At 37.7% G+C, this 14518-nt stretch overlaps 1 protein-coding gene across 11 annotated transcripts in view; it reads right to left on the bottom strand.

Annotated features, from left to right (window-relative positions):
• Positions 1-14518, bottom strand: part of CDH18 (cadherin 18) — a 551977-nt gene that overhangs the window by 316813 nt on the left and 220646 nt on the right. For 8 of the 11 annotated variants that reach the window (XM_035318020.1, XM_035318019.1, XM_035318015.1 and 5 more), the window contains one exon: positions 13285-13370. The exons of 2 other annotated variants lie outside the window; for them this stretch is intronic. The gene's annotated coding sequence lies outside the window, so the exon portion shown is untranslated. Of the gene's footprint in view, positions 1-13284; positions 13371-13474; positions 13559-14518 lie in introns of those variants that run through there. One more of the 11 variants, XM_035318010.1, reaches the window with a different exon arrangement.

Below are 14518 nucleotides of genomic sequence, written 5' to 3' on the forward strand. Positions count from 1 at the left end.
TTGAAATTTCTTACCAGCTACAGTTTAAGCAATTTCCTTCATGTTACAGGGTTTTGATTTGTGCTTAATTTACCTTAAGTGGGAGCTAAATTTCTATAACCTTTGCAATTCTGTTAATGCTTTTTCCTAATCAGGAATCTTAATGAATTTCTCTTTCTACTACTAAATTACACGGATCTGCATCTAATTATGAAAGAACTTATTAAATGAAATAGAGTGTAAATGAACATTCATTTAACCTTAACACTGCTTGGAAACCATAGATGTCACAGATGAATAACAAGTGTTCAAAGCTTCAACCTGCTTTGTCTAAAACTGCTAAAGTCACTATTAAGAAGAAACAATGAAATAGTGATAGGATTTGCAAGACTATGGAACTGTGACCAAATTATTATTTGTTCTTCTCTGAGAAACTATAGACCATTGATCATGTAACACACCAAAATTTAACAGATGCAGACAATTAAAAAAAATATTGTGTAGCGGAATTTTCAGATCACCCAAAGAAGACCATATTGAAGGATAATGTTACCTTTTTCCAAAATATACCATGAAAATGGAAGCCTGGACATTAAATGTTAATCAGACATCAGTCAAAAAGGCTCTCCAATAACAGGGTGATACAGAATATTTAAGAAGTGATTTCACTAAACTGGTTTAACTTTGAGGAGTATGACTTAGTATAGATATATTTTCTTTTTTATGCTTTTAAAGTAAACATTATAACAAAACAGCAAATTTTCAGCAACCTAAACTACCTCAGAATAAGCAGAATGAAACAATGCAGTGGAGTGCAGGGTCTTCATTTGACTTCTGTACTTTGTAAGATAATGATTTAACTCTGTATCACTTGTTCACTGCAACTTAAAGGTGTTCCTGTGTTTTATACATATATACATATATACAGTTGTGGTTTCACCTGGCCAGCAGCTAAACACCACACAGCCATTCACTCACCCTCCCACCCTCATCCCTCTCTGGGATGGGGGAGAGAAATGAGAAAACTGAAGCCTGTGGGTTGAGATAGAGACAGTTTATTAGGACAGAAAATAAAATAAATAATAATAACAACATGTACAAAACAAGTGATGCACAACATGATTGCTCACTGTGGTGGTTTTACTCGAGTGGGCAGCCGAGCTCCACCACAACTGCTCCTCAAAGAAGAGGGGGGAGAAAAGTCAACACAAAGAGCTTGAGGTTTGAGATGAGAATGATTTAATTAAAGGGAAAGGGAATGGGGAGAAAAAGAAACAAAAGAAACAACAAGGCCGCGCAGAAGCACAGAGATAAAGGAAAAAAAGTTATTCTCTACTTCCCATCAACAATGGGCTGCACCGATGGGCTGAGGTCAACTGCATGAAGTTTAACAAGGCCAAGTGCCGGGTCCTGCACCTGGGGCATAATAACCCCAAGCAGAGCTACAGGCTGGGAGGTGAGTGGTTGGAGAGCTGCCAGGCGGAGAAGGACCTGGGAGTGATAGTGGACAGTCGGCTGAATATGAGCCAGCAGTGTGCTCAGGTGGCCAAGAAGGCCAACGGCATCCTGGCTTGTATCACAAATAGTGTGGCCAGCAGGGCTAGGGAGGTGATCGTCCCCCTGTACTCGGCTCTGGTGAGGCCGCACCTCGAGTACTGTGTTCAGTTTTGGGCCCCTCGCTACAAGAAGGACATCGAGGTGCTTGAGCGGGTCCAAAGAAGGGCGACGAAGCTGGTGAGGGGCCTGGAGAACAAGTCCTACGAGGAGCGGCTGAAGGAGCTGGGCTTATTCAGCCTGGAGAAGAGGAGGCTCAGGGGCGACCTTATCGCTCTCTACAGATACCTTAAAGGAGGCTGTAGAGAGGTGGGGGTTGCCTGTTCTCCCACGTGCCTGGTGACAGGACGAGGGGGAATGGGCTAAAGTTGCGCCAGGGGAGTTTTAGGTCAGATGTTAGGAAGAGCTTCTTTACTGAAAGGGTTGTGAGGCATTGGAACAGGCTGCCCAGGGAGGTGGTGGAGTCACCATCCCTGGAAGTCTTCAAAAGACGGTTAGATGTAGAGCTTAGGGATATGGTTTAGTGGGGACGGTTAGTGTTAGGTTAGAGGTTGGACTCGATGATCTTGAGGTCTCTTCCAACCTAGAAATTCTGTGATTCTGTGATTCTGTGAACAAGCGGTGTTTGGCCACGTCCTAGGAAACAGGTCCTCAAAACGCGTACCGGTTGTTCAGGGGGACCACCCTCCGCCTCCTCCCCCCTTTTTATTGCTGAGTGTGACATCAGGTGTTACGGAATATCCCTTTGGTCGGTTTAGGTCAGCTGCCCTGTTGATGTCCCCTCCCCATCACTTGCCCACCCCCAGCCTGCTGGCTCTTGGGGGCTTGGAGGGAGTCCTGATGCTGTGCCAGCACTATGCAGCAATAGACACAACACTGGAATGATACCAGTGCTGTTCCAGCTTTGAGTGCAGAGCACAGCACTGTGTGGGTTGCTGTAGGGAAAGGTGACTCCATCCCAGACAGACCCAACACACTCACCATCCACTGACCGATGCCCAGCCTATCCCTGAACAGCCACCACCCCCCACCCTGGCTAGCCACACCTATATATTATTTAGCATGCCGTCAGATGGTATGGAATACCCCTTTGGCCAGTTTGGGTCAACTGTCCTGGGTCTGTCCCCTTCCAGTTCCTGCTGCACCCCTAGCCTGCCCACTGGCAGGAGAAAGCGAGAAGCTGAAAAGTCTTTGGCTTAGCGTAAGCACTGCTCTGCAACAATTAATTAAAGTGTGTTATCAACACTGTTCTCATCCTAATCCAAAACATAGCACCCAACCAGCTACTAGGAGGAAAATTAACTCTATCCTAGCTGGAACAGGGACATATACGTATATACAGTTTAGTGGAGGACTTGTTAGTGTTAGGTCAGAGGCTGGACTAGGTGATCTTGGAGGTCTCTTCCAACCTAGATGAGTCTGTGATGTGTGTGTGTGTGTATATATATGTATATATATACATGTGAAAAAAGACAGTCATGGCATTTTACACAAAAAAGCCATATCCAGTTGACTGGAATGCCAAAGTAACTGTTATATTACAACATAAACACATTTACAAAGAAAAACTCACTAAAACATACAAATACTAACACTAACAAGATTTTTCCAGTGTAATAAATCAGTTGTTTTTCTAACTTGGAAGTTATCTGTATAAATAACATTCCACAAACACCTGGATAAATATAACCAAACATATCACAACAGGTTTCCTTCTGGTCCCTTCTAAACTGAATACCAACCTTTTACAATTTGTAGGATAGGGAAAGCGGGTACTAAGAAGGACTGTGTTGTGCCTGGGAAACAAAACAAGCTCCTTAATTTGTAACTTCAGAAAAAAAAACAGCAACAACAAAAAAGGGTATGTTAATTACCCCCTTTTCTCAACCATAAAAGATGATTATAAATCACTTGTTAGGAGTCTTACCTGTAATACATAATCACTTTTTAAAAACATAATTTCAGTGTTACTTGAAAACAGTAGTAAATACATTATAGAAGGATTTTTGAGATGGATGGATTTTTTCTTCCCTTAAACACTTCACTTGTAATGTTCAAGCAGCTGTCAATTATTGCTGAGAACATAAGCTAGTTGGGTTACAGAAGCAGTGAAGATATGTTTCTACAGCAAAAATGCATGTATCTAAAGCCTTGAGTAGTTGCTAACTCAGAGGTGTTTACATTCTACCCTCATCTGCATCGCTGACCTTATGTTTCTTCACTAAATCCAGTGCATCTGTTCTTAAAGTAATATATTATCCATGCTTTTCTCTTTATCTGTATAAACCCACTCCCTTACTGCCTTTGAAAATAAAACTAGACAGTCTCCCCCAAAATGTGGTGCCTCAACCCTCACCTCCATAATAGCCACGATTGTAAGATGTATATCGCCTTGGATCACAGAATCACAGAATAGTCTAGGTTGGAAGAGACCTCCAGGATCACCGAGTCCAACCTCTGACCTAATACTAACAAGTCCTCCACTAAACCATGTCAGTAAACTCTAAATCTAAATGTCTTTTAAAGACCTCCAGGGACGGTGACTCATGATACATACGGATAAAAGTTTTATTTTAGCTCTAGAAATGCAAAGTAAGAACAATTTTGTATCGCGCTAGGAATGATCCCAAGAATAACTGTTTATTATGAAACTTAGCAATTCAGATTTACACTACAGGATCTTATCAGCTGCCAATATTCAGCATAAATCTTTTAAACAGGGATTACACACGCCTGTCAATGACAGAACAGAATATTAAACCCTTTATACATAATGCATTTTTTTTTTTTTTTCCAAATTTGGATGATGTATGAGCCTGCCTTTGAAAACAATTACTTTTATGTATCTCCTTGCTCTTCTTGAAACATGAGGTGCAGTTGAATTCAGAGAGGAATAAGAATTTATGCAATTGGGCTACTGGCTTCTACTTTGCAAATAGCAACAACCGTTTCACTGGTGCCACACAGAATAGAGAAGGACTTAACACTGAGTGTTCCAGCTAAGGCCCCAGGAGGAGTTTTAGGAACTAAAACATTAACTAAAATCCCCTGCATACTCTGAAATCAAAGTATGACATGAGTGAAAAAAAGCTCCTCACTGCAACTATCTTCACAAAAAATGTAAAACTGTTTATGCATAGATCATTGGTTTAATTCAATTTTTAAAAGGTAATAAAAAGTAAGTGAGCATGTTGGCATGCAATTTTTTAAACTTCAATAAATATATATATATTTTTCAACAACAAATGAAAAAATCAGACATAGATATTATAGGACTTTAATAGAAGAGCAGTTTGTGGGATTGTATGATCACTCCTTACAAGGGAATCTACCCTTACAAGAAAAAAAGAATCCAAACTCAGTATGAAGAAACAGTTCCACCAAGGCAAAGTGTGCTGTCAGTCACAGCAAGTTAAGAAAAGCTAAGAGCCACTATGGTGCTAAAACACTGTGCTGGCACTTGCTCTCTGGAGAGCTGCACTGTTGTTGGCCAAAGTGAACAACAAAGGTATGATGAAGAAATGTCAGCAGCAGTGGGTGAGGGTGGGGTATGAGTGAGTCCTCACAGGGTGATGGAAAGGAAGAGAAATTGAGGAGACTGGAGTTTAGGAAGGGAGAAGAGAAGTTTCCTTTAAGAGAGGCTGGGAATCATTGCTGCAGAAGGCAATTAAAATGACAAACGTACATATAAGAAACACCTCTATGAGCCCGCAGCAAGCCTAAAAGGAACAGACTGTGACATTTATTTCTGAAATAGGATCACAAGGTCTCCAGAATAAAAAAAAGTTTTGTAGAAAAAGAAGAAACACAAAAGAATAAAAGTTTTTTGTAGAGGAGAAAAAAACATGCCTGAGCAGACGAGCAAATATTTATAGACCGTTGTTAAAGATCAGTGATTCTCCCATTAGCCCACACGTGCTTCAAGTGTGAAGAAAGGTGAGAAGAAAGAGTGAGACATCTCCTTGTCCACAATTTAACCACAATTTAAACATGTGAGGAAAAACATTAGGATATATCTTTCTGTAAAAAATAATCCTGTATACTACCGAAAGACACAGGAACAGAACTAACAGTAACCCTTATCTAGCTCTTCTTGTGAAAAAGACATTATTTAAACAGACAGCCTAAAATAAAAATGTCTAAATCTTTATATTCGTTTCATTACACTGTATGAAAATTGAAGCTTATCTCAGTTTCACCCACTCAAAATGCTGTGTGGCTGGAAATTCTGGGCAGCAGCTGTCTTCTCACTCACAACTCAATTTCTTTCCCAGTTTGAACTCTGAAACCAATTAGGATAAAACTTCTGGCTACTGACCAGTAAGATGATTTGTCAAGGGTTGTTAGTATCCACTATTTTTTTTTCCCCTAATACCAACAATTTCTAGACAAACATATTGCTCAGAAATGCATACTGTTCTAGAAGACGCTACTTTAGCTAACATGTTTTACTTGAATTAATTTCTGCTGTCTCTCCCTCTACTTGAAGAAAACTATAACTTACAAGATTCAATACATTCAGATCTATTATTGAGCTACTCATTAATACAGATTTCAGTCTTGGTTTAAAGGTGAGTACAAAAATAGAGACATAGGGAACTGACGACTCCAACCTTAACAATCAAATGGATGCAGCCACTTCTTGTGAGAGCGACCTTGTCGCTCTCTACAGATACCTTAAAGGAGGCTGTATAGAGGTGGGGGTTGCCTGTTCTCCCACGTGCCTGGTGACAGGACGAGGGGGAATGGGCTAAAGTTGCGCCAGGGGAGTTTTAGGTCAGATGTTAGGAAGAGCTTCTTTACTGAAAGGGTTGTGAGGCATTGGAACAGGCTGCCCAGGGAGGTGGTGGAGTCACCATCCCTGGAAGTCTTCAAAAGACGGTTAGATGTAGAGCTTAGGGATATGGTTTAGTGGGGACGGTTAGTGTTAGGTTAGAGGTTGGACTCGATGATCTTGAGGTCTCTTCCAACCTAGAAATTCTGTGATTCTTTTAAATCCCTGCGACACACTTTGTGTCTACTTTCTGCTTCTTCCCCTGTCAGATCAGGTGCCAAGAAGCCATTTGTTTTGTTCATTACAGCTTCTGTATCACTTCAGATTAGAGTTTACAGGCTTTGATTAAGCCTATTCTTAGTGCTTCTAAATCAAATCTGTGTTTGATTTTCATTTTGTTCAGAGGAGCACAGTAGCAGGATTTTATAGGACATCCCTACTACCTCCTACAACAAACCTGACACTAAGACCTCTCTCCACTGAAATAATTTGAAAACCAACACAATTGTTAAAATACAATCATGTCCATACATTTCATTCATTGCAGCTCAGAAATAAATGTCAAATAAATACATTAGATGAAAACCAGTATGAAACAGTATCAAAATGTTATTTCCACATTCTTAATGCATTTGAAAGCATATATGCAATAGTCAACTGCTACTTATTGCACAAGGATTCTTCCTCTCTGCATTAACGAACAGCAAAGAGACGACAAACTTCTTACATGTCACATACGTGAATTGAGCTGTAACTCTACATTTTAACAGATATCTCTGAGGCTAGACTCTTATACCAGTGTCATCCACCACACAGCTCTTTTTTTTTTTTTTTTTTTTCCTGTTCTCACAGACAGGTGTTCATTGTGCTGCTGCAGCCTACTCATGTCATTCTTACAGCCATATCTGACCCCAGCCTTCCCAGCCCACTCTTTAGCAAAAATCAACTTAAAGGTGCCATCAGCCTCTCTCAACCACAAATACACCTAAACATGCTAGACACGAGAAGCTGAGCAGTTTATTTTCCTTTTAGCCACAAATAATCCTAACGTACTGAAAGCTATGTTCTGAGGATGAGGTCTATGTATCACAATATCTCAGCTTTCTGGAAAAGTTCTTCCATTTTTTTTTTAATTTGTTTTTCTTTCAAGTACTACATCCTAAATCCAAAACATAGCACCCCACCAGCTACTGGGAGGAAAATTAACTCTCTCCTAACTAAAACCAGGACAAAATAATATCTCCAAAAATTAAAATAAAGTGTGAAAAGTAATCCAAAAAAAGGAAGAAGGTGTCCCTGAGAACAAAGTAATAAAAAGTAATAACAGCATCAAGCTGATTCAACTGCACACTACAGCAACTCACTTGTAATACATTTTATAAAGCTGAGTCAAAGGTTACTGCTGGGTTGTACAGTTTTCCTTGGAAATAACCTTGTTGTTCAGTCTGAAACATGACAGCTGTTTCTGAATGAATGAGCACCATTCTAAGTTGTGTCCTTTGCTGCATTTATGGGCTTTCTATGTATAGAAATATGTATAAGGCACTCTTCTCATCTTCCCTTCCCATCTGATAATCTCTTTGAAAGGTATGATCTTTGGGCTCTCACTGCTCTCCTCACATTCTAAGATCTCTGTGCATTTGGCCAGGCATTATAATAGACACCTTACTTCATCCTGAGTTTTTGGTTGTTTCCCCCAAAGCATTTCACATTAATTTTTCTGCCTAAGAGTTTGAAATGCACCATCATTTCACTTATGGCTATTCCCACCTCAGCCTTGTACTGTCATTGCTTTTTTAAACCAAACTCTTTCACACACGTGGGTTACAAGGATATATGTTCTTTCCACATGCGCCCTGTGCTGCTCTTTCCTCTTTCCATTTCATTGCTGTATTGGTAAATAATTCAGCCAGTGTCAAGTCTAGAACTGGTTTAATTAGTTATTTTTCCTCTGTCCAGGAAGTAAAATTTTCTGTGGGAACAACTTAATCCCTGTTAGGGAATGAAGGAAAGGGTGATGTCACGGACGAAGCTAAGTGCTGATATCAATCAATTCTGTGACCTAATTACAGGCCCATTAAAATTGACACGGAATACAGAAAACAGAGATGTGGTCTGTGTATTATATGTGTTTCCTTTCTGGTTTTCCCTTTTCCCCTCAAGTTAATTGTATGCTATCTATAGATGGGTGGAATGTTATCTGAAGAGCTGGGACTGATCTTCAGCATTTGAAAATGCATCCATTAAAAATAAGCAGAAAAATTCCACTGTGTGGGCCAGACCCAGGCACTGTAAATTTAGAGTATTTGGAAGAAATAAAATTCCCTATTTCCATTCAGACAGCCTTGCAGGTTAATTTAAGCACTATTCCATCTGAACTTGACCTTCTTTTTAAAAGAATCTCATTTCACTGTGAGAAAAACAACCATTCTCTCTCCTTTTGAAAAGGCATTCTGAAAGAGTTACACTGCACTATTTATCTGTTTCATAAATATTGTGTGAAAATAAAAAACAGGAAGAAGCAGGAATAAAAGATCAAAGATTATCCAATACTTGCTTGGAAAAATAATTCACATTGATAGCAAACTAACAGGATTAGCAGAACACAAGTAATAAAATATTGGGTGAAAGCTGGCACTTGTGCATTTGTAAGTCCTATTTTTCAAGTGTTGTGTTAGTGAAATGTGTTAAGCTGCATCTCCACATGTTCCAACAGGAAAAAAAAATATATATTTAAAAAGTATTTTTGTTCTCCTCCTGGAATTCCACAGGAGGGGTTAAAAAACTGACAGCATTGAGTGATACAAACCCAGTGAAAACTGGCAAATATCTGAATTGCAGTGTCCTTCTGGATCTGTTCAATTTTGAATATTCATATAAAGAAAATCAAATGCCATGCAAATACAAATAGCAGGTTAGCAGGCCCTGGAAATAGCCAATTGTAATCAGACTCCAGGGTAAGAGGTGACTGACCCCCGCTGATTGGATAACATCGAATGCATGTTTCGCGTGCAAGAAGCAAAGCCACCTTTCCCTCAGCTGCTGCTCAAAACAACATGGCTTCTGCAGCTGAACACGCACCATGGCATGCACCATATCACTGAGCATCGGGGGCCCCACTCTGGGCCATGTGCCACAGCACATGTGGCTCCTCCGTGGGACCTTCCCTCATACCCTGGAGCCACCTTGGCCCCAGTGTGGGGCATCCCTGCTGCCCCTGCACGAGGAGATGCCTCCCAGTCTCTGCATCACGAGGCTGGCAGGTCAGCCACTTCCATCAGGAGACTGCGGTGACAGTTTCCACTGAAGTAATAAACCCAGTGGTTTTAAAACTTCTGGATCCTCCGACTGCTACATTTCACATGCAACTCTGTCATTCTATTGCTGAAGCCTCAGACTAGGAAACATGAGCCACCAAATCCATACATACAGAAAAATCTGATGAGCAGTCTGAAGTTTTCCTTATTGCCCTAAAACTGACCATACAGGTTATGTGGAAAGAAACAGGAAGATGCATACAAAAATGCTTATGTTTTGTGCTTAAAAAACAAACAAACAAACGCTGGCTGCATAAAAGAAAACAACAGATTTCAACTAAATCAGGTTCTAGTCAGAAAGGGGCACAACAATGACTGATGCTTTGATCTCATATTTAGAAATTTATCTCAAAATCCTCCTAACATATTTGCATTACATGCTTGAATATGTAATCTTTTCCAATACAAGTTTGTATTCTAGTTGTTATGCAATTAAGATAAAGTTTCCTGACCAGCATGATCAGCCTGAAGTGATACCCAAATCATTTTCGTTCTTCAAGTCATACAGGGTGATAATTTATCATCATCTGCTTCTGCCTTTTACATTATTAGCTCTAATGTAATCTAATCCTTTCACAGCTAAGCAAACTGTTCATCTGTTTACACTTGTTTTTTAAGCCACAAATGTGAATTTTGAAAATAGTTTTGGTTTTTTTTTCAAGTATTATTTCTGTTCTTAGAAATTACCGTAACAGTCACTTTTCTGCTTTATCAATTGTCAGTATATCAAAAATCATCTCACAAATGCGAGCCTAAGCATTCAGAGAGTCTCTGAACTCCATTTTTCAGAGAACATGGTATGTTCTCTGAAACAGACATCTGTTTCAGAGTGTCTGGGACACTCTGGGACAGGGAAACAAGATTTAGAATATTACATGTGGAATAAACGTACTAGCTACACAAAAAAGTTTCAGTCCACAGCCAGTACAGAGCCTTTGTAAGGCAACAGTAACATGCTTCTGGTTAAGAATAAGAAATGCTTAACTGCATATGAAAGTTTCAATTTATTTCAATAAGGTGTATCAAATGATTACGGAATACTGTTTAAAGAGCATCAGTATGAACTACCTCAGTTCTTTGCACAGTTTGCTGAAGAAGGCCTATGTAATCTCTATTAAATGAGAACTTCAAATAACTATGAAGATCTTTTTTAAAAGTCTATTACAAAGACTCTGAAGAAGGACATGCATATGTCCTTCTGTTGAAAGAACAATTTTTAACTACAGAACTACAGTCTCTCTTACCTCAGTTACTATATAACACAAAGGCTCTTACATGGGAAAGTCATAGTCCTCTCTGAGGACAAAAGGACTATTTTCGCCATGGAAATTACCATTATCAAACAATTCAGATTCACTTGGGTAACCTGACCGTAACACAGTACTTTCAAGGGTCTAGAACACTGAACTGCAGATTAAATAAACCACTTGAAGTCCATTTGAAATCACAAGGTAACCTGGCCATCTCATAACTCTACAAAATGACAGAAATGCTGAACTGAACATGCCTGAGTACTCCAGCATATTGAATGAGAAAGGGCAGATGTGTTTTGTTTTTGCTCTCCCCCAGATTATATATTATTTGTCTGGTGCTTTACAATTAATCTGATGTTCACAACTGAAAGTGAAGATTTGTATAAAGGCTTAAAAACTAATAGCCCAAGCTGTATGGGGATGTTGAGGAACAAAGCTAGACAGAAATATATCACCTTCAAATATATACAGATTAAACTTTGTTAAATATTTTGCTTACTGTCTCACTTCAGCGGACCAAGTAGAACAGGGTTCTTCTTATTTAAGATATTTAAATGATTTAAAATAAAAATATTGCCTTACTATACTTCTGAAAGATACATATATTTAACACTGATACTATGAGCTTCTATATTTAAACTACAAATCAAACAATCTGTGAGACAAATGTACCCTGAGGAACAAATATATATCTCAGTAGGAGTCATGAAGAGACAATACAGATTTTTTCATTTATCAAAAAGCATTGTTCTGAAATGTCACTGGCATATATGTACAGACTCATCTAAAGTTCAAAACCAACTTAAAATTCCTTTTTTTTCTGATATAAAATTTAGGTGCGCTTCCAAATAAAAGAATGTTAGAATATTAGAGAATGTTACACATGAAAATACATTTGCTGATTTCTCTTTGGTCATTTATTACAGTACTTCAAATACTGCTTCTCTAAGGAAACAAAATTGGCATAAAAAGAGAGGTACTTGTGGTTACAAATGTTAGGAGGGAAAAAAAAATGCTGTGAATGTATTTGTTGTAAATAATACTATACTGAGATAGCTTAGAGAACTCATTTTATAGTCTCCAAAGACTACAAACCTGTTATTAAGCACCTAAAAGGCAAAGCAAAAAGAAAGGAGCCTAGAGACCGACTGCCTCAGACAGGTAGGTAGTTTTTAAAGGAGGCTGAAATAAGGCCACTGAGGGAAGAAGAAACTAACAGTTTTTCTTTTATATATATATTTTTAAGCAGAAAATATATTTTTAGCAAAAACATATGCATCATAGCAGAGGCTTATATTATTTAATAGTCCATGTGATGGAAGTTTTGGTTAGTGAAATAGCCATATGGTCTTTCAATCAAGTGAAAAAAAAAAACTGCACAGATCTGACAGAAACATGGACAAGACACAGTCTATGCTAGAGAAATAGACTTTCAGTAAAAAGAAACAAAATTCAGGTGATATTGAAGGAATCAAAAGCAGCTCAATGTTACAGTTGTGGAAAAATGCCTCCTTTAAGAGAGAAAGTTGTCATCTGAAACTGAACGTATTGAAGCAAAGCAAAAACTATGGTTGAAAAGTGTTCCAGAAAAGTTAATCTAGATATATCTCCTGAATGTAATCAAAATAATGCTTTCTGGGCAACAGCATTTTTGTCTGCATGAAGAACATTATTTTTTTCTGTCTTTTTTTTTAGGTTAAAGCTCCTGAACAAGGTAAGTGATAACTAGACCTAAAATGAAATTAGCATCAAATCCATTTATTTAGTACTCCCCAGGCTCTGGTGGTACATTTACAAATGCGGAATCCAACTTGCTGACTTCAAACAATTCTTGTAATTGATGAATAGTGTTAAATCAGATGGTTTTGAATTGCAGAAAGACAATAATGAATTTTCTTAGTATATCCTCCATTACTCAGTCTACATACTGATGTTGTTTGTCGTCTCTCCTATTGAGTTATTTGTAATTTATTTCTATATCACACTTTTCATTGCATCTAGCTGACAGAAGTGTTTCTTGTACCTACTTAGAACACAGTAATCCATATTGCATACAAAATGGAAAGAGCTTATAGCTTTTTCCAGAACACTATCTGGAGATTTTTCACAGTAACTATGGCACAGGGAAAAAGCTGTTAAATCAGAAAGATTATGATCAGATGCAAACCAAACAACCTGCAGGTTCTATCTCATTTCCTAGATAGAAAGCTAGCATCTGATAAAAGAAAAATTTACAACTAAATATTTTCACATACTTATCAAAAATAGTCTATTTTGGAATTTCTTTTCAGATCAAGCTACATCTGGAGATGTGAGAAAGTCACTAATGTTCAAATTACTTACCAGTACTCTTATACATAGAAGCAAAATGAATAAACAATTAAAAGCATTTCTAAAACAAACATACCTCAAAGACATTGGTGTCTTAATTTTTCCAGAGAATGACTACATCCACTGCCTTTTTGTCTTCTGGGCTTGAATTTGTTGTGTAGCCTAGGAAAAATAAATCTCAGCTTACTTTCAAACTGAAAGCATAAGGCTACACCCAAGGAAGAAAAAAGGTAATAGCATTTCTGTTAATTCCTTTGTAATCCTACCTCATTATCTTAAGCAAATAAATCTTATAAAAGGATTGCCTTATTAAAAGAGAATTAGAAGACTGAATGTCATCTGTGCAGGGAAACATTCTCTTAAAATGCAATCCACAAGGAAGCTCATAAATAGGGCACTATAAAAAAAAAAAAAGAAAAAAAAAAAAAAAAAAAAAACACCTTCCTATCAGGCAATCCTTAGCAGATTTTCAACAGATGTGTATACAACTGATTTCACAAATTCCTAAAATAAAATGTGTCAACATAATTTACTGCAAACTTTCAAGAGTCTAAAAAAAGTCTACTCATTTAGATTCTACTGAAAGAACAATATTATAACGATATGTGAAGTGTATGAAGAGTGGCTATTGAATTGTCATTCCTTCTACCCTGTGTATAATCATGTTTGATTTCCCTAGGAGAATTAAGGAGAAAAAAAAAAAAAAAAAAAAAAAAAAAAAACTCATGTTTTTCTTTAATAAATTACCTAAAAATTCAAGAGGCATAGCCCCAAGGTGCATCTTAACACTCATTAGACACTCATTACATTCATTTTTAGAAGTGCACATGGAGTGTATAAGCAGTGTTTCAGTGCTGTAAAGAGAATTTAGGACAACCCGCTACAGTTAATGTTATTATTGTTAGAACACCTTAAAGTTTTCTACAAAAATGCTTATTACCTGTGAGCATCATTTTTTCAGTATATTAGTTGGAAATAGAAAACATGGTTTATCTGATCTCTTAAAAAAAAATTTTTTTAAAAAGATCCTTCTATTAAGAAGTGACCACTTTATCACATTGTCTTAAAAGAAAATAACAGACATATAGAAACCAATTGCCCTTTTCATTTTTAGCTTCGGTGGCATTGAACTCTGTTTCACTTTACAAAGCAATTCGTAACCTCTGCTAAGGACTTACTTCCTTAAATTACTTTAAACATATGTACCAATGCAATCAAATTATTTTAAAGTATAAAAATAAATGAACCCAATTCTGGAAAATGATTATGTTTTATGGAACCTTTTTACAATGTAGAAATAAAAAATGAAG

The sequence above is a fragment of the Oxyura jamaicensis genome, chromosome 2, assembly GCF_011077185.1.
Source record: "Oxyura jamaicensis isolate SHBP4307 breed ruddy duck chromosome 2, BPBGC_Ojam_1.0, whole genome shotgun sequence".
NCBI classification, from domain to species: Eukaryota; Metazoa; Chordata; class Aves; order Anseriformes; family Anatidae; genus Oxyura; species Oxyura jamaicensis.